Genomic DNA, 12721 nt, shown 5'->3' with positions numbered 1-12721 from the left:
ACAATTATTAGTGAGGTCACAGTACAACACATTTTACCTTACACTTTTGCTTATAATTTAACACACAATAAGCTCATCGTCTAGTAACTTTTATTTTGTTTATTATGACATACTTGTATATAACTCATTTTCTACCTTACTTTTGTAATATTTAAAGCGAACGCATTTTAATCCAATTTCTTTACTGCAATCGTTAATACGCCTAGAAATTAGCAATTTAATAATTCCTATTTATTTACTTCTTACTAATTGCTTTGTCTTATAAGCTTTCCTTTATTAGTCAATTAATCCATTTTACAACACTTTTCTTTCCAATATTTTTAAACTTCGCCGTCTTTTCACACAGAATTCTACTGTATGATATGAATACTTTCATTCTCCTACAACAGGAAAATCATCAACACAAGAAAACGTTGTCACCACAAAAATGTAAATTACATTAGGTTTCACTACATTACTGCTAACACTTTTCCTTATTGCTCACCACAAAAATGTAAGTTACATTAGGTTGCACTACATAACTGCTAACGCTTTTTCTTATTACTTTTTTAATCAAAATATTTAAAGTGAAGTCACTGCACAGTTAAGGCTGTACTACGTTGTTTCATGTCAATTTCACTACATTCAACTTATCACCCACTAAATTTTCAACACATTGTAGTCATCACATTTCTTGTATGGAATACGTTCTGGCATTTAACCTCAGTTTAACTATTATATTATTTTAAAACAATTCCACTGACATGTCCTTTTTTATTCTTATCATTTTAAGCAAACTAACAGTAAACACAGCAAATTCATTTTTCTTATTTACATAATTGTAATTAAATTTAATCAAATGATCCTACATCAAATACTTTATAATACTGTTTTGATTATTATTACTTATTACGAATATTTCACCTTACTGATAGCTTAGAAAGCTTACGTATAATATTCATAGCACTGTAAATATGTTAACATAACGCCGCTTTGTATCGTTACTAATATTAATCACAGGATACCCAATATTTCAAGTTGATTTTATAATTATACATTTACTTATAGAAAATCATTTCAACTAAAGTATTCATCCTTACGGAATTACTTCAAAGTTGTATGTGTACACATACAGTGAAATCACTGCAAAATAAATGCTTACTTTTCATTATAATTCAACATCCGAATAAATCACAAAACCCATCGCAAGATGAAGTAAACCTCTTCTTGAAATGTAATCATTATTCCATTGCTTATTTCACATTTCATACTTTACTTGTAAAATGTTTCACTGAAATGTTAGTTCTCTTATACATCATCCATCACGCAGTAGTATATCACCTTATTATAAAAAGAAATTAACTTATAAGAAATACTTTATCTCATTCTTATCAATATAAAATTTCGTACAAAAGTATGGAAGAACAAATATTTCGCCTACTTTAAGCATTTTAATTATTTCAACTCGTCAGACAGAAAATGTTTCTTCTTATTCATACAATTTCCCTTACAGATAAATCTTTCCAAAGTCAACCTTACGGTTATTGTTTTACGATTACTTACAATAAACTTCTTGCACAGTAAATAGTTCCTTTAATTTATTGTTACATTAAAATTCCTTACGATAAATGTATCACACACTTAATCCTTTAAACTAAATTTAATCATTAAAAGTTCATTTATATAGAAGTCATTGCACAAAAACACTATTATCGTCACGATTCCATTTAGTGAATAGATCACACACCAAATGCTTTATCAATTCTTATGATTTCAGCTTTATTTGCATTCGAAACAATTTAATTTTACTTCAGGATTATATTTATTAAACACATCGTACAGCACTTATTTCCTCTCACCAGCATACGATTACTTTTAGCGAGTTCAAGTATTTCATTCTATGGTTATCATCGTCAGATCACTGATTATGAGCTCATATCACAGTTACCATTATTCATCATTGTGCACGTACTCATGATACACTTATCGCAACCTAAATGTACTACCTCAACGCTTTCCAAAAGCAAATGCTTCACTTGATTTTTACTAAAATTTACTTCGAAGGCTTTGTAAATTGTACTCCAATTCTATCATGCAAATAAAAATAATAAACCCATTGAAAAATCAGTATTGTACCTTCTTTTTGCCTCAGCAAAGTTGAGAAACTATACCACAATAAATATTTCACCTTAATGATAGCTTGGTCATCCCTACGTCTAGCGAAATCTTAGCACTGTAAATGTGTTAACTTAATGCCACTTTCTACCATTACTGATAGCACATTCACTGTATAGATGTTGCACGTTGATATTATTACATATTGGTAAATCATCTCAAAAAGAGTACATTTCTTCTGAATGGTATAAAGATTATGGACAATTAACTCATTGCGTTAATTTTTCTTACTCAATCCATCACACATTACGTGCATCACTTTCACTTATCCAAAAGTGCTTATCTTATTAGGGCGTGTAGTTAATAAACTTATTTCAAAGTAATATTTATCTCATTATCAATATAAAATTTCGTACAAATGAATAATCCAAAACATTTCACCTTTAATCATCATAATTATTTAAACTCTAGACTCGGACGATGTCTCTTATTCTTATTACAACTGTCCCTTAAAATAAATCGTTGGAAAGTGTCAACATTTTCATGAATTCATTATACCTTACCTTATAGACAGGTTATCTGACAATAAATATTCTACAAGTGTATCACTAAAATTGTATTTCTGTTTCTCACTTACTAATTATTCAATCAACGAATTAAGAGTATTTATGAAAATCTACGAATGAACTTCTCGATTAAAATTAATGTTCAACGTAGTGGAATATTAATATCTAGTGAATACACTGCGCAGATACCGTATTCCACATAAATTTCCTACATATTAACATATGCATATAGTTTAAAAGCAAAACTCCTTTCGATTGATCTCAGCAACATTCATTAAAATCCTTAATCAAGCACTTCCAAACGTTTGCAATTCCTTACCTTCAGAATAACTGAAAATTTTTAGCTGTTTATCACTAAATTTATACCACACTAACATATAAAGACATTTCTGTAATGTTGATTGAAAATGCTATCACGTAATCGAGTTCCTCCTGTGTCCGCAAGACATCTTCAGGCATAATTTGTCCCAAAATGTTCACTATTGTAACAAGCAACACAGAATATTGAACTTTATTCAATGTATTCGAAGAAACTGCATTGGATCAAATTTACTGCTTATAATGGCAAATTTTGCCATTTAAGTAAAGTTTCACGTAAATTCTAAGAGTGCAGTTTTAACAATCCTGTTTGTTCAAATTCAAACTAGTTACTTATTTCTAATAAAAAAAAAATTTATTTACACCTCAGACCAAAATCTAAATTTCGAATATGCGATATTTGACTAACATACCATCATATGTGACCATTCGAAGTTTCAGGTGGTTTGCATTTCAATGAAATCATGTTTTGAAGTCGGCATTAGACAGTTGACTCAGTCATGGAACATTTTACGATGAGTAAAATTATCTGGAATATGTATCAGTGTTAAAAATTACGTAAAAAAAAAAAAAATCGACGTTTTCCTCCAATGTTGCTACAGCGTTAACTAATTACGTTCTTACAAGTTTCGGCGCCCTCGAGTTTTAAACTTACTTCACTGGGTATGTAAAAATAAAATAAAATTTCGTTGTACGTTTAATACTTGGTATTGAACCACGATAGGTTGTACGATTAACTATTTTCTAAGGCTACCTTATGAAACTGGTTAAAATACGCACAAATGTAGTATTTTTTTTTTAAATGTAACTTTTAATGCAAGATATTTCTAAAATGTAAGTAGTATTGGGTAATAAGTTTTTTCGTAAAATTCAGAAAAATTAAAATTCAAACCCTGCTCTAACAAGATTGATTCTTCAGGACGTTTAGATCTCCAGTTTTGTTCATCTGTTTTTGTAGATTTGTATGTTTTCAAAGTTTTCTTGAAACAAACGAAGAAGATATAGTCTTAGTTGTATTTGAAATGTAGAAGTTTTAGTAATTCACTTGTAAAATAATGGTTAATAGAGGCTTTTATTTTTTAATATGTAACTTAATTTCTATGAATTTGTTACTTAATACAAAGCCAATTGTGTAAGCTAGGAATGTTTTGTATCCGGTTTACATAAACCGGTAAGTTGTTCGCTGCTTTAGCGTGAAGTTAATATTTTAAAGTTTAGTTGAAATATAAATGAAATATGAAAAAGAAATATGGGTAAATAACCTTTTAATCAAATAACGTACAATTCATACAAAAACTCCAAAAGGTTTTAATCATTTCGTTAAATGAAACGCTGATGTTTATTAACACCACACAAAGTATCCAACACTCCACCCCTGTAATAGGTGCACAATCCATACGATACGTCCATGTACACAAGCTCGTGGTAACGAGTATAAAATGTTCAGAAGTATCTTATGCTGGAAGATTTCACAAAATACACGATAAATATTCAAACACAAACTTCAAATAGGACACTAAATTACAACGAACTGTTCACCATGAAAAACTTCCACTCCTTATTCAGCTTCTTACTATAAGAGCCACACGAGAAGACTTGGTTGAATGACAAGTAGAAACTTATCGGTCAAAGATCGAGGTGTAAATGATCACTGAAGATGGAATACAACTTGTATGTGGTCTTGTACTAAGAGCTTCACCTATAAGGCGAGATATGCAACTTCTAACATTTTAAAGCTCTGCTTACAGGATCTCAGAACAAACGACTTTTCACTGATATAAAACAAGAATAAAAATACTGAGACTGTTAGATAAAGTTCGTTTTCCTTAATAGTGGACTACGAAACACGTTACTACTTTTCAGAATCAGCCAATCAGGATTCAACCGTACACCTCCACTGTGAAAGTCGTGTCCAAACCGTAGGACCCGTATTTCGGGATGTTACTGGTGAACACCTTTACGGACTTCCAGAACTCTGCTCATCCTACTTTACAGCGTAAGAAAAAAAAAATTAGCTCCCCACCCTCCCATTATAGTACACAAACTAAATACAAATTTAGTTAACAAACTTGCACATTCCGACACGAATACAATTGGTTAACTCTGCACTTAGAAAGCCACCAAATCGTTTTCCGTAAACCACTAAAGTTCATACTTTGATCAATTTAAGAAAATTTAAAAACACTGAATTATGCCTGCTACATTAATATCCGATAATTCTACATTTAAAAATATAGACTTTAACTTACTCTATGTGATAACTACTACTAACAATTGCACACAGCAGATATACCGCCAATGTTACAAACACAGAACTGTTCTCCCATCTCCAAGATTCAAGCTGCAGAACTTGGCAACTACTGCATTAAAAACTTGCCACGAACAAAGTTCCAAAATGACGGGGAAATTCAGTGACAATATTCAAATAAAATGCAGTTTACAGTAACAAAATGTTACCTTAATACAACTTCTAAAAGCCAATTATCTACAATTCCCTCTTCAGTCTTCACTAAGTTTTCAGAGTGACGATAGATGAAACGTTTCAAACCTTTGTGGTTATTTCGTAGTCCGAGATTTATCCAGTGTTGAACCTATTCAAGTATTCTGAGAAGTAAACAAATCCCCCCCCAAAAAAAAACAAATCAGGTAGGTAGAAGTTCTATAAAATTACACAAATTCTACCCATTAGCTTTACACTGAGGTTTGTTAAGAGACAATAGTTTGTTAAAACTAAACTTTCATGTTTCTACAATAGCAAGAGTTACGGTGTTTTTTGCTTTTTATATAAAAACATTTGAAACAATAAATACAGCACAATATACATTACTTGTTTATCCAGTTTAGTGGTAGTTTACCCCTTACTATACTTGGTCCATGCAAAAGATGTCAGGACAATTTTCATGCACAACTACATGGAGAATTTCCTCTTGGTTCCAATTAAGGTGTATAGTTGTAGTACTTGGGAGGTTAAACAAATGTGCATTCATCATCCATAATAGACATCTCCGTCCAACAAATTTGCTTGCTGAGGCTGCGAGATCAGCATATCCTAATATTACGATCTTCAACAGTACGTGAATCTCAGTTGTTCACAAGTCTGCAGGTGAACGTCATTCTTTAGGACCTAATTCAGTGTAAGAAAAACAAAAAACGCCACACACGCAAAAAGTATTTGCATAGCACACAATTCTGAACTATTACTATGAATGGGACAGATCAACATTCTACTTCAGGTAATTCAAGTACGCTCTGTTGAAGACAGTTACGAGTTACACTCGGATTATTCCTAACCTGTATAAAGTTCAGTTGACTAATCAAAGCAAGAAAGTATTAATCAGAGGCATCCTTCTAATTACACGTTCGTTTAACATGCACTTAAATTAACCGAAATTACCTATTGGTCTAGACGTACCAATGGCACATGATCAAGGTTGGACGATCTTCCAGATACACGTCAGTAGTATGAAAAAAAGGGACGAAATTCAGACATCACCAAGAATTCATGTTGAAGAACCTGCGTGATATTTACCAAAAACACCTATTCCCTAGCAAGTTTTGCTAACGTTACTGTAACATATATTAACCTTCAGAAAAACATGTTCACCAATACAAAATGTCACCTTACTGCAGGTGTATCAACTACAAGTACTCTTCTTCGTTCTCAGGGTTGAGTTTGAATGAAGAAACAGCATAATGAAAAACAATCATACATACGTGGCAAGATCTTAAGGATCTCATGGAGATTCTTCACTTTGCTGAACCTAGTTAAGTAAATCAAGGTGCAAGTAAACCACTACCACCCTACCCACAGTACAAGGTAAAGGGCGGCATTTGTCTTAAGATACAGATCAGTTATGGAAATTTCCATTAAAATATCTATTGAGGCTAGACGGTTTACGTTATCACCTCAGTTACAGTAAACTCGTACAGCAAGTCTTGCATGGTATTCAGAGTTCAACTTTGAATGTAAATCTCTTTTGTAACTAACAAGCAATTAAACATTAGACAAAAAGTAAAAACGCAAAGTTGTTAACGCCCCAAATACAGCTTACCCTATACAAGAGTCAGAATGTTACACTTCCTCCAAACTAGGAACAGATGACCATTCTTCTACGACTATGGCGAATAACATCCGTGACAGTAACTTCCGTTCTGCAATTATACTTAAACAGAAAAAGTAACCCATCCCCAAGAGTTCATCATTCTTACACAATACACAAAATACGTGCAACTCATTTCGCAATTTCGACTTCCATCTTTTAACAATCTACAAAAACGATGTAGTTAGTAGGAAAGTTACCTGTCCTTGCAGTACTTACACACTCCTTATGCAGTTAGTTATTTCGAGATCCTTTACCATCAAAAGGCAACGTTAGATATTGTAGATTCACCTATAGCCTCAACTGCAAGTACAGTAGAATCTATACATCAGTTGAACCTATTAAAAAACAAGACCAGTATCTTTAACCCCCCTTTCCACCCTTGTTCGACAGCCTAGAGACTATATGCAAGCGAGTTGTAATTATAGTCGCATCATATATAGTAACACCTATACATAAAATGTTTAAACAGACGCCGAGTTAAGTTTGAAAAGACCATATTAAAAGGATTTTATTCTAAAGGTAATCCAAGCATTCCAACTTAAAAACCTGATCTTCACATTGTCGTTTCGTTTTTGTTTTTTTATGCAGACTGCGCCAAAGGGAAAAAGTGATTATCATGTAGTCCTCTTCCAGAAATTACTACAGCATGAAAGGGAAGCTCATTACAACTACAACAACAAATACATAGTTAGCACACGAGTGTTTTTCTTAAATCTTCCCCCTACTTAACTTTTCGAAAAAAACAGCAGCAGATGATTAAACTAGCATCACATATTACTATCGGGATGTTTACTCAAAAATTTACGTCTATCGTAGCAATACATTTAGTTATATTTGCATCTACACGATAACTCTTCAGCGCTATTTCTTTCTTTTTTTTAAATAAGAATATGCAATTATTATATCAAACTGATATTTCTCTAGTGTTATCTTAAAATCTGCCATTGAAGTACTGTACTTCACAACTGTAAAGAAAACTTAGCTAATATAACCGAATTCATCGTTGCCGTTACGACGCCTCTGGTTGTTCTTCTACGCTCCGCCGTTCTCCTTTACCTTCCGCTCAACATCCGCTTTCGCTCCCTTTCAACCTACCATTCGATACTCTCTGACGTTACCAACTACGTCACGAGGTACGAAAAAACGCCTTAAATAGCACTCATGGGCCTTTTCACTGTATTCTAGTGCAACAAGTAGAGAATATAGCTCCCATATTCTGACGCAAAGTTTTAACTTTTAGATCTTTATTAAGCACCAAACGTATTTAAAATTAATAAACATTTGTTTTTATAAAAGGTTTAAGGTAAATTGTGTAACATGCTTAACGAAAAGTCAAAAGAACATTCTAGAAATTTTGCGGAAGTGCACAACCATATAACACCTATTATCTAACCTTTATATTGCGATATAATATCCCGTAGCGCCATCTATTATCTCGAATATTGTTTTCTTTAACAAAAAAGAAATATCCTGATGCATTATAGCGCCATCTATCATCAAGAATGTTCTTTATAAAAATATAAAAAGGAAAACCTAAGTTTAAGTTTTCCCGACATACAAGCCCAAACTATTTAAAAGTTGTATTTTAAACAATTTAAAGTTGTAATCAAATATATCAAAATCTAGTTGATTGTAAACTTGTTTAGACCTTGCCCTACGTGTTCAAAATTACGAACAAAGCTGTTTCAAATATTTGATGAATTTAAAAATTATAACCAAAACTCAATCAACGAGAAAATGAACATACTTTTTAAATTTAAGTTTACTCGATAAAATCGGAAAAAAACAATATTACTTGTGTGTTTATTTCGGAAATATAGCTCATTATGACAAAAATCACACAAAATTCACACTTCTACGTTAGAAGTGCTTGTAATAATTCACCATATGACAATACAAACAAATCCACAACTCGCAATGATTTCAAAATATATTATTTTTCAGTACAAGTACATTTAGCATTCCTTTCCCTCCGTACATTTTGTTTTACACATTAAACCATGTATTGTTCTTCTTGATGACAAAAAACCCACTTGAAACAAAAAATGCATCTCGGAATGGTTAACTTGAAAATGTCCTTGGAAGATTGAAACGTTGTTCTCTGCTTTATTAATAAAAATGTTAAAACGCATACCAGCCATGTTTTGTTTGTTTTATAATCTGTAATGATATATACTTACCTGCAAAAACATGTTAGCATACATCGTAACATTGAAAGTGAATAAAACAGGTCCAATTAGCTTCACTTTGTTTAGTGTAATTATTTATTTTTTAAAATAAATTCAAGCAATGACATGAAAAATAAAATTATTTCGTTATTTTATACAACTTATTATTTATGAGTTCGTAAAGATAATATATATTATAAAACTGCACCACGACTTTAATTATATCATATTATACCTTTAATTTGTTTATCAGTTCTTTTTAACATAAATTTGGTTTTATACCTGACCCATAGGAGCTTATAATCAAGTTAAATTTCTCAATTTACACAAATACATGCTGTTACGCAGTGATAAGATGACGCAACGTGCAGTCTCCTGTCCCTGTTACTAAATATTACGTAGGGTGAGTCGTATTCTGTCTACATTGCGGCACAAAATGATCAACTAAATCTACTGTAGCTAAAACTACTTTCCGATGTCATGCACTGCAACGAGGGAAGGCAACATGCGTGAAGTACTGACAATAAAGTAATCAGGTGACCAAGGACTTACGACTAACCCGAGGTTTTTTATTTTGTTTTATTATTATTATTATGAGACAAAAATCCCTGACCAAAACAGAATAACAGGACTGATCCGCCGCCAGGCTCTACTGCAGCCCACACCTGAACTTGTAGACCAGAGTAGAATTACAATTACTTTTTTTCCAACTGATATGCTTGCCCGGAATAACCTACGACAACGTTTCTCCTCCTCCATGTTTACTACTAAACGCAAAAGTGAAAAACTCAGATTGAAATCGCTCACATTTCCAAGCTATTGGCAACGTAGATAAGAAAACTGTACTGATTCGAGAATGAACAGGGCCTACGCTTAACTTTTTTTAAGGAGTCAACAGAACCCACAGAACAAGTATTTTTAGGGGTCAATCCTGTAGTTCATTTAAAATGTACTCTATCGTGGAAATTCTTATAAAAAATTACGGAATAGAAAATTTTACGTAAATTAAAAAAAAAATGTAACAGAATTTATTTTGTTGTGAATTCGTATTTCATAACATATGTCAAACCATTTTATTTTTTTCAAACCACTTATTTTAATTCACACATGATCTTCAATTTCTCCCTGAAGCATGGCATAACAGTAACTTTCTGTTTCACTTTGAAGAAAATCTTTACGTCACTGTCAGTGTAATCTAATTTTGTTCCTATACAACCCTTTACCATCTAGTTGATATGTATTTGTGAATAATATGTCAAACATATTTAGTGGAGAGATGGAAATATCATACCATTTACATTACAACTTTATAGCAATTAGTTCTTTCATATCCTGAAACAGTTGTTAATTAGTTGTTCGTGAATTTGAATTTGTAATAAGCAAATTTCTAAAATTAACAACACATGGAAAACACGTAAAGAGCTCTAAAATGGTTAGGTAATGGTGAATTAAATTTATATTGATGTCCTTTTCTAATCAAAATAAATAATGAAGGCATTTCTTTTGGGGATCATCCACATTGTGCACATATATATATACAGGGTGAGCCAAAAGTAGGTGGACAGCATTTGGAATAGGTTTATGTATCGGTTATATTAATGCAATTGTATATTATAGCTATGTTGCAACTATATTATTTGTGTTATATAATTACAATTTTATAATTACATTTGTTTTAATTTAATCTGTTTTCTTTCTTTTTTTTTAGATTGTTAATAGAACCCATAATGTCAAATACTTTAAATACAGATAAAAGAATATGGGTGGTAAAAGAGTATTGGAAATCTCAAAATACTGAAACCGTAAGGAGAAAGTGGGTTGAAACATTTGATACTCCAGCTCCAAAAAGACAAACCATTTATCGTATCCGTGACAAATTCGATGCCACTGGCTCAATCCTTAATGCTGCTAAAACTGGTCGACCCAAAACAGTCTGTACAGAGAATAATAAGCAACGTGTTGCCGATGCATTTGTTCAAAGTCCAAACAAATACACCAGAAGAGCTTCTATGGAATTGAACATACCACAAACCTCTATTAGGCGAATTATAACGCAAATTGGGTTGAAACCCTATCGACCACAACTAATTCATGGCTTATTGGAGGATGATCCAGACAGGCGACTGCAATTTAGTGAAATTATGCTGAACAAGATTGAAGAAAACCCAGGAATTTTAGATAACATTGTGTGGAGTAATGAAGCTTCTTTTAAATTATCCGGTCATGTCAATAGACATAATTGTGTTTACTGGTATAGTGAGAACATGCATTTAACATTAGAACAACAGCTAAATCAGCCTGGTGTCAATGTTTGGGGTGGTATTTCAAGTTCTGGTGTTTATGGACCTTTTTTTTTTTTTTGACGGAACAATTACAGGAGATAAGTATCTCGAAATTCTAAGGAATCAAGTTGTTCCCCTGTTACAGCAACAACCTAATTTACATGACTTTTATTTTCAACAAGATGGGGCCCCTCCACATTATTCCAAAGGAGTTCGTGAGTATCTTGATGAAACATTTCCATTGAAATGGATTGGTCGAAGAGGTCCAATCGATTGGCCGGCACGTTCACCGGACTTGACCCTATGGATTTTTTTCTTTTGGGGAGTACTCAAGGAAAAAGTTTATAGTCCAAAACCAAGAAGTGTCGGTGATTTAAAAAATTACATAAGAGATGCATTTCAAGAAATTAATTCCCAGAGTGACTTGTGCAAAAATGGTTGTCGAAGCGTAAGAGGTAGACTTCAAAGCTGTGTAAATCAAGAAGGAAAACAATTTGAGCATTTGCGTTAATAAATAACATTTTATTTTCATTAATATAATTGTCTTATTACATATAGTTGTACGTATACGTGATCTTTAAATAAATGTTTTTTTACTGTCCACCTACTTTTGGCTCACCCTGTATATATTACCATACTGTGCTTTGTACTTCTAGGAAGAGCCTACGCGTGACAGACCAGTGTTGCCTAAACATATTCAAGGTCGCGGAGACACGTCGTACAACTTGCACAAATATCACGACAATCGCCTAAAGTTAAACATTTTCTTAAATGATGAAAAATGTACACTGATGATGCGAAAAAAGGTACAAGAGAGAAAAAGAAAAGGGGGGGGAGGTAACGGAGCAATAAACATGAAGAAGAAAAAGAGGAAAAGATGTTACAGGTTCGACTCCCGAGAAGAAATATTAACTGGTTGCATACGTTATGGCGAAGACAGTTTACTAGTACGAACAGCCCGTAACAGTTCCGATCTCTCTCGGAATCGGGATTTGGACGTTTGAAACCTGATAGTGTCAAGCGAGTTTGACCTGTATTCCACCCCCATCCCCCCAGTGTATGTTGCGAGTTCCTGAGTAATGAACACTGTCAAGAAATCAGAGCTAATTTCGCGTACTCGTTGTGCTCCTTTTTAAGGCCATATTCATGTAGGTTATCATGGTACCGTTAATGCAAAAATACACTATCGT

The 12721-nt window shown here is 32.7% G+C and overlaps 1 long non-coding RNA gene across 1 annotated transcript; it reads right to left on the bottom strand.

Annotated features, from left to right (window-relative positions):
• Positions 1-4226: 4226 nt before the first annotated feature.
• On the bottom strand, positions 4227-8491 carry LOC143253551 (uncharacterized). The gene is made up of 2 exons (XR_013029688.1): positions 8074-8491; positions 4227-7416 (listed from the first exon to the last, which is right to left on the bottom strand). It is a non-coding gene; the product is annotated as an uncharacterized LOC143253551 (long non-coding RNA).
• Between the last annotated feature and the right edge of the window lie 4230 nt (positions 8492-12721).

The sequence above is a fragment of the Tachypleus tridentatus genome, chromosome 6 (genome assembly GCF_004210375.1).
Source record: "Tachypleus tridentatus isolate NWPU-2018 chromosome 6, ASM421037v1, whole genome shotgun sequence".
NCBI lineage: Eukaryota > Metazoa > Arthropoda > Merostomata > Xiphosura > Limulidae > Tachypleus > Tachypleus tridentatus.
This window is presented reverse-complemented; position numbering and strand designations above follow the sequence as displayed.